The sequence below is a fragment of the Felis catus genome, chromosome B1 (genome assembly GCF_018350175.1).
Source record: "Felis catus isolate Fca126 chromosome B1, F.catus_Fca126_mat1.0, whole genome shotgun sequence".
Taxonomy (NCBI): Eukaryota; Metazoa; Chordata; class Mammalia; order Carnivora; family Felidae; genus Felis; species Felis catus.
In genome coordinates, this window is record NC_058371.1 from 174,275,560 (window position 1) to 174,284,002 (window position 8,443).

General features: G+C 44.5%; 1 long non-coding RNA gene across 1 annotated transcript in view; it reads left to right on the plus strand.

The window, feature by feature from the left end:
- The window catches only part of LOC102900848, a 54,315-nt gene extending 46,370 nt beyond the window's left edge, over positions 1–7,945 (plus strand). The window contains exon 5 of the long non-coding RNA XR_002741908.2: positions 7,523–7,945. This is a non-coding gene — a long non-coding RNA (uncharacterized LOC102900848). The remainder of the gene's footprint in view (positions 1–7,522) is intronic.
- The last annotated feature ends 498 nt before the right edge of the window (positions 7,946–8,443 follow it).

Here is an 8,443-nt window from a genome sequence, read left to right on the forward strand (position 1 = left end):
AATTAAAACTGTATACTGTTCTTCTGGATACTATTGTGTGTGGAAGGCTCTGAGCCTGAGACCTATTTTCTATTGGTTGGAAGAGGGAGACAGCAAGGGTGCGTGTTAAAGGCATGCCAGCACTAGAATGAGGCACAATCTCAAGGATCGAGAGAAGGTTGAAAGAGAATGCTAATCTACCAAACGATTCCGTGGTGTTTAATGCCATACCTGTGAGCGAGTAAAGCCTGAAATACGTCATATTCTTCTGGCCTACAAATTTGGGAAATAAATCAACATGAGTTCATGTCCTTGCTCCGACAGTCTCAAGTTAATAAACTTTTTCTATTAAAGTTTTTTCACTTGTAAACTGAAATGTACCTCATTTGAATGGTGAATATTCGCGTGATAGCAAACAGAAAGCTTTTAACCAGCATGAGTAAATCTTCGGGAAAAATTAACTGTTACCGTTATGTTTTCTGCACTCTATTGCCGCCGGACCTTCCTGAGCTTAGAAATGTAATTATAAAGTTGTTATCCCCACTCTTGCTTACTATAAGTCATAGACTACTTGTCACATAAACAGTTAAAAGACATCAGCGAGGAGGCACATCGCATCTAGAAATATTTACTGAGCAGGAGGACTGACAGGTAGGGTGATGCACTTTTTGGTTTGCACAAAGGTGCCTGGGATGGTGAGAGCAGGTGGGAGCTGAAACTCCAACTTTCGCTCTGCAAACTAATCCATGGGCCCTGGCGTGGGGCTGCATCAGCCTCGGTGAGTGCTTCCCGGGATTTGCACAAAAGCACCTTATCAGTGGTAGGCGCTCCTCCTCCTGCCTGCCTGTTACCTATGCACGCGTCATTGATCTGCGCATTATGAGCGATAATAGAAGGATCACATATAAAGAATCCTAAGAGGGGCGCCTGGGTGGCCCAGTTGGTTAAGCGTCCTCCTGACTTCAGCTCAGGTCATCATCTCACGGTTAGTGAGCTCCGGGCGTGTCGGGCTCTGTGCTGACAGCCTGGAGCCTGGAGCCTGCTTCAGATTCTGTGTGTGTCTCTCTCTCTCTGCCCCTCCCCTGCTCATGCTCTCTGTCTCTCAAAAATAAATAAACATTAAAAAAAATTAAAAAAGAAGAAAAGAATCCTAAGTGAAGGAACTCAAATAAGGCAGCATGCCAGTGTCCTGGCCAAGAAGGACCAAGTCAGAGCTGGTCCCAGAGCCCTGCGCAGCCCTGTCTCCATCCAGGGTCGTCTTGCCCTTCTGTTTCTGCAGGGGCTCGCACAGGCTCTTTTTGTCCTTCCAAGCAATGGCAAAGTTCAGTTAATCATGGAGTTTTGAAGGTGGAGCTGAAGGATGGATGGGGACTGGGTAAACAAGAGAGAGAGGCAGGATAGAGAACGAAATCCAAATTTAGCTGTGGCATAGTTGGGTTATTTTTATTTTGGCTAATAAGCAAAATGCAGAAAGGGATCTTTCCCCTTTTGTTAACTTTTAAAGAAAGAGACCGCTGCCTGTGTCACTTGCAGTAGTTTCAGGGGCCATCCTTCTTCTTCTCAGGGGAGGGAGAAGAGGAGACGATCCAAGGGCTGGGTTTCTTTGATCTGGCTCTGCCTCCTTATCCTCATTTATTTGCACCCTCCCCGCCTGTGACCCAGCATCACTGAAGGCCCGCGTCTCACCGGGAGGCTAGACATCTTGCTCCCGGGGCCTCCTCTCTTTGTCCACCTGGGTAATTGTCGTGGGATCTTGGGCGGCCCCTCCCCTGTCTTCCTCAATGGCTTTGGTGGAATTTCCACCATGTGCTGGACACCGTGGCCAGGGGTAGCCTTTCATACGCTCTTCAGAACAATCCTAAAAAACGATTAGCTTTTAAACTATTTAGCTTATTATTCCCATTTTTACAGAAGACGGTGAAACACCCAGAGTCTAAGAGACCCCCAAAAATGAACCACCAGAGTCCAGAGTCAAAGCTAAGCAGCAAGAGTCATTTATTGCAGGTTCGAACCTGGACCTCTGTGCCCCTGTTGCCGGTGACGCCAAGAGGCCCTGAGAGAGGTTTTTACACCCCTTTTATAGACAGGTACAAACAAGTCATGAGGAAATCAGGAATTTTCCACAGTTACAGAGCTGCGATTGGTTGGTGTTTAAAGTTGGACACTTAACAGTATTCGATTGGTTCCTGCCTTTAGATCAGACCACAACCGGGGGTACGGGTATCACAATGATTGATCAGGAATACACGGATGTGCCAAGCAACAATGATTGATCAGGAGTACACGGATGTGCCAAGTAACAATGGTTGATCAAGAATATACGGATGTGCCAGGCAATAATGATTGATCAGGAATACATGGGCGCGCCAAGCAATTGTACAGAAGCGGAACAAGCTGGTTAAGCTTGGTTAGGTTCCAGTTTCCCGTAACTTAAGCTTTTAAGTTTCAATTTTCTCAGGCCTCTCAAGGGCAGTGAGGTAACTTGCTCAAAGAAATGCAGTGATTAAGTTTCAGAGCTTCATCTGAAAAGTGGGCCTTGACCATTTCCGGGAAAGAGGCCTGTGTTCCCAGGGCTCTCTTGGTACTTCAGACCTTTCGTTCTACAAGGTCTAAGCTAACAAATCAAGTGACTTACTATTAACCAGTGTAAAAATGCTTTATCTTGAGGGGGTTTAAATAAAGTATGTAAATATGGCACTTGTTCAACCTTATATTTTGTGAGACATTCTGTGTATACAGTGTGGCCAACTAGAGCACCCCCAGATGCGGGTGGCATTGTCAGCTCCAAGGTTGCCCTTCTGTTGTAAGTGCCTTGGGGGCAATGGGGGCTTTGGGAAAGCCCAGTTGAGGGTCTCAGGGAATTCATCCAGTGGGAAAAGGACTGGCTCAATCTCTTGACTTCCAGGAAGGTAAAAAAAAAAAAAAAAAAAAAAAAAAAAAATTGACATCATGGTCAGTAAAGGACAGACTTTCTGCCTGTGAATGCCTTGTCAGAAGTTAGAGGAAAAGAAATAGAGTACACTTACCAACAAGGCACCTCTGAATTGCACCCTGCTGTCTCTGTAATGTTTTGTCTGCCATAAATGAAGATAAATTTGCAGATGGGACCCTAGAATGCTAGCCTGGAAACTCTAAGATAGTCTTGGGTAGGTGTGTGTGAGCTTCTGTAGTCTGGAGCACAACACGAATCATTATTCATAGCCAATTTAAACGATGCTGTCTCCCCAGTTGCAAAAGGCAATTGCAAAAATAGTTTTCCTTCCCTCAGCGAAGTCTTTGCTCCTTTGGTAACTCCGTGAACCTTAGTGATTCTCAATCTGAGGTGACATTTTTGGTTCCTATCATCAGGGAGAAATAACACTGGAGAGTCTGTCCGCTGTTGTGTTTGCAGATTCATTGGTGACACTGCAGTCTGGTGCCACCCTGTCTGCTGGGGGCCAAGGGCACCAGGCTAGGAAGTGTTATCAGTTGCAAGAATTTCTGCTCCTCCGGTATTATAATTAATTTGTCTTATTACCATCCAGGGATACCAGGAACGAAATTCTCTCAGAGTTTCTCCCAAACGGGCCTCCCTCCAACTCTGTTCATCTTCTTCCCTATGCTTAAGGCGTTTGTTGATGTTAACCTATCATACCAGGATTTCTGGGTCAGTAGGTCTGTAAATATCCACAATGTTCAGTGCTTGGAGCTGGTCTTTACCAAAGACTTCGGGCATTGTCTCAGGCCACTCAGCTGCTATAACAAAATACCTCAGACTTGGTGGCTTAAACAACAGAAATTTCTTTCTCCTAGTTCTTGAGGCTGGGAAATCCAAGATCAAGGTGCTGGTAGATTCGGTCTGGTGAGAGCTTTCTTACTGGTTTGGAGATAGCATTTTGCTGTGTTCTTACATGGTGGAGTACTGGTCTCTTCCTTTTCTTATAAGAATACTAATCCCATTGTGGGGGATCCAGCCCCATGACCTCATCTAAACTTAATTGCCCTCCAAAGGCCCTACATCCAAATACCAACCCATTGGGGTGTAGGGCTTCAATATATGAATTTGAGGGGGACACACACATTCAGTCCATAGCATGCATGACCCCTGTTTTCCTTGTTTACACCTGGTGGAGTGGGTATAAATACAATGGGATCTCTGTAAATTGGGGCTACAGCATCCTCTACAGTTGCTCCTACATAGGAAGCTGGTCCAGGGTTCCTTGTGCACATGGAGCCGGGGTCATCTACCTTCACCACTGTAATTCCTCAAAGTCGGTTCCATGCCTCTGGTGCAGAGGTCATTAGTCAAATGTTATTTTGTCCTCTAGTCTCATAGCTCATCTATTTCTTGTTCCTGTTGAATGGCCACTGGACTAATCAAGATATGTCTCCAACTGTTTGGCTGATCATTCTTCCCATTGGTCACTTGATTACATGTGGTTAATCTAGTTACAATGTTTTTTGTTTTTTGTTTTGCTTGGCGATTGGTTTACAATAAAGGACTTGCCTTCCAGTTGGAACCCTGGATCCTGCTCTGGATCTCTGCCTTAGAGATTAGTCTCATGAGGCACTTGTCTGGGGCAGGGTGCTTGATGGCTACCTCCGTCTCTCTCACAGCAGGTCATCTAAATGGACTAGACAATAGCAACCTTAGATAAAAGAGGAGAAAGGAGAGAGAGGTCCACACAGAATTGAGTACCTGGTCACTCTGGGGTGTTAGACGTATACAAGACAATAGGAAAACCATTTGAAGATGTTGGGAAGAGGAAATTTCAGATGATTGTTGATAATATGGCTTAGCTCTAATGAGTTTAGTCCTGGACCTGATTATCTCGTTTAAGCAAATTGCTTAGTCTTTTTTAGGCTCCAACTTCTGCCCCAATAAAAGAGGCTATCTTTGCGGTACGGACTAAATAAGATAACATAAACAACACCCAGTGCCTGGCCCTCTCGTTGTTCTCAGTGCCACGTTTTGAGCCTATTGGTGGGTTGCTAATGGAGACATGGATCTTCTTTGATAATCCTAAACTTTGAGCAACAACATTTGACATGACACATTTTATCACAGATCCTGTCTCCAAAAATGTTCGATTTTTTAATGAACGTCATTGTAAGCGAATCAGAAAGCCTGAGACTGACTTCTCATTGACCATCTTTGGAAACAAAAATGAAAGGCTATACTTTAAACGAGAGGGCTAAAACAAATTTAGAAGAACAAATCACATAAATATTGCCCAGATAGCGATTCTTATTTCCATCTACATCTTCCAGTTTTAAGGCTCAGCCTTACCCGAACTGGGTCGGCAGTCCTGAGCCCTGCTCAGGTGTTTGAGGCAGGGCACTTGAAGACCTTTACCATCTCCCCGTGCTTGCTGCCCTTGTAATACTTTGTGGATTGAGAGGGGCAAGCAGCCAGCCACGGGAGGGAGAGAAGTGAATGGAGGTGAGTCAGAGGGCAGAGAAGGGGTTGCCAGGGGAAGAGGATGGCAGAGGAAGACGTACTCACTGAATGGTAACTAGGAAAACTCCCAGGCCCCATTCCTCCCTCTCCTCTCCACGCAGGGGGAAGAATCTCTATGCTAATGTGCTCAATCTAGCATCTGTTAACGCTTAACATTTCTCCGTAGCCCCCGTGCATTCTGGCACAGTCTCTGCCTCAGGCATGCAAATTTGCATTTTCCCTTGACACTGGTACAAGTAGCTTTCTAAATTTGCCTGAAATATAGCATTTGCAAGGTATTTTGGGAGACTTATGAAGAACTGGGCTGGAGTTAAGCTTCATTATTATTTTATAGACTTTCTCTTTTTTTTCCCTTCATCTAATTTAATTTCTAAGGAAATTGTGAAGCTACCCATAATTTGAGAAATTTAAAGTTATAAGACAAAAAGAATTATAGCCCCAGAGACCACCTTTTACTGGCCGAAAGATGGAGGAGATGATTGAAGTTTGCTTTGAAATTAATTAAAAACATTTGTAACTGCTGAAAGTACTGTGCTCAGACTCCAAAGTAAAGATGTCCATTGTGTAAATAGATGTAACACCTCGAAGTCCTCTCCACTTCATAGGGATGGAGAGGAATTGGCTCTCTGGGATGTGAAGTCTAACTGTTTATCCTGATTAGGTTAATAGCTTCACAAATTTTACGTTAGCCCCTTGCATTCCCTAATTACTAATCAGTTTTACACTTTCAGAGGAGCCATCACACAATTTATAGAATTGAGTTAACAACAATTTAGGAAATCATTCAGGCTTTATTCTCAGATCCTCAACATAATGAAGCGAAATCGCTTTTAGTTGGTTTGGCAATGAGACCAAATGTTTTAACTAGGGAGGGGGCTGGAGGAGGAGGGTCCAGTTGGTGGGCCCCTTCTGAACCACTGCCTTGTCTGTTCCCTGGCCTTGCTAACTGCCCCGCAGACTGAGGAAGGGATGGGGTGGAAGCTGAAATCAGAATCTACCTCCTCCCAATTGAGATGATTACAGCTCCGCCATAGTCATTATGAGCCTCGATCTCCTGCTTCCTTAGCCCCTCACTCTGGCAGCCAGTAAGTTTGCTTCCTTCTTTCCCTATTGGTATGTTTCATGAAAACAGTGATGCTGCTCAGAATGTTTATTTGCTTAGTTTTTAAATATAATTCATTGTCAAGTTAGCTAACATACAGTGTATACAGTATGCTCTTGGTTTTGGGGGAAGATCCCGGTGATTCATCGCTTAAGGACAACACCCAGTGCTCATCCCAAGTGCCCTCCTCAACGCTCATCACTCATTTCCCCCTCTCCCCTGCTCCCCTACCCATCAACCCTTGGTTTGTTCTCTGTATTCAAGAGTCTCTTATGGGTTTGCCTCCCTTTCTGTTTGAAACTATTTTTTCCCTTTCCCTGCCCCCATGGTCTTCTTCTGTTAAGTTTCTCAGAATGTTTATTTTAACCAAACATGGTTTAGTTCTTCAGAGCGTAGACCTGAGAATAAAGACAAATTCTGAGATGGATTTCCATTTTTATCTTTTATCACTTCCTAGTTTTGTGATTTTTTTTATGTATTTTTTTTTTTTTATTTTAGAGAGAGAGAGAGAGAGCATGGGGGAAGGGCAGGGAGAAAGTGGGAGACAGAGGATCTGAAGTGGGCTCCCCACTGACAGCAATGAGCCTCACACAGGGCTCAAACTCACAAACCATGAGGTCATGACCTGAGCCAAAGTTGGACACTTAACCGACTGAGCCACCCAGGTGCCCCCTAGTTTTGTGATTTCTAAGCAAGTTACTGTAACTGGACAAACGCCAATTTCTTCATCTGTAAAATGAGAATAATGCCTACGTGACAGTGTTATTGTAGGGTATTAAAATATCTGAATAGAACTCCAAGTGGGATCCAGAATATTGTTGATTGCGGAGCTGGTAAATTAGTGACTCATGCACACGGGGCTTGATTTTCTTTTAAAGCAGAAAAAAAGAAATTTTCAGGGGTGCTTCATAAGCAGAGGAAGATGAGTTGGAGGAGGCAGATGGAGAGGGAGTCAGGCCATTTGTCACCCTCTCAGTCCCTTGGTTTGATCTTGGTCACAGTGGACGGAGATGGGAGCCAGACATCTACAAAAATTCGCACTCGGAGTGCTGGTTACAGCGAGACACCATTAGAGAGAAAGGGCGTTCTCCTCCTCCTGCATGGACCACAGAACTACTATCACCCCTTGAGGACTGTCGGCTCTGAGAGAAGCAACGGTGAGTGTTTTCATGGTGAACGGCTGCTGTGGTTGTCGGAGGCACTGTCCCATGGCTCAGTGGATGGCCATCAGATGGAGATGGGGCATGAGGAACAAAAATGCCAGAGAAGCTTGCTGGAAGATGGTTTGAGATTAGGACCAGTTTGTGAGCAAATGGGAGGCACCTTGTGGAAAATACCAGTTTTGGGGGGTGGAGGAGTGTCGGGATTTAAGTTACTATTGCTGACATCACCCCATTTCTGTCCAAAACCTCGTAAGGACATTTCAGGCTGCAAAAACTTAAATGAGATAATGTGTATAAAGTGCCTGCTACTGAAACAGATTCACTGCTTCCTGGATGATCGTTATGGTTATTAATCATTCACAAATACCATAGTATTTTTTGAGAGTCTATTAGGTGCCAAACACTGTTCTAGGCATGGAGGGTACAGTGATGAACAACAATATTGATAAAACCCCGATCTCATGAAGCTGATAATCTAGTGGGGGAGGAGAAAAATAATGTGATTTCAGATAATGATTCACACTGTAGGAAAAAAAAAAAGAGACAATTAGATTGGAGAGGTTAGGGCGTTATTTATTTGAGGCAAGTTTTCATGTGTGCGTGAAGCAGAAGGGGGTGTGTGTGGGAGTGTGGGGGGTCCCCAGTCATGTTGTTTGACTTGAACAGAACTGGGTGATGACAGTGCTAAAGGACACCTCATGTTCCACGTGCACATATTTCAACAGGCATAACCCAGCATTTTTCTCATTGCCCCAGTTT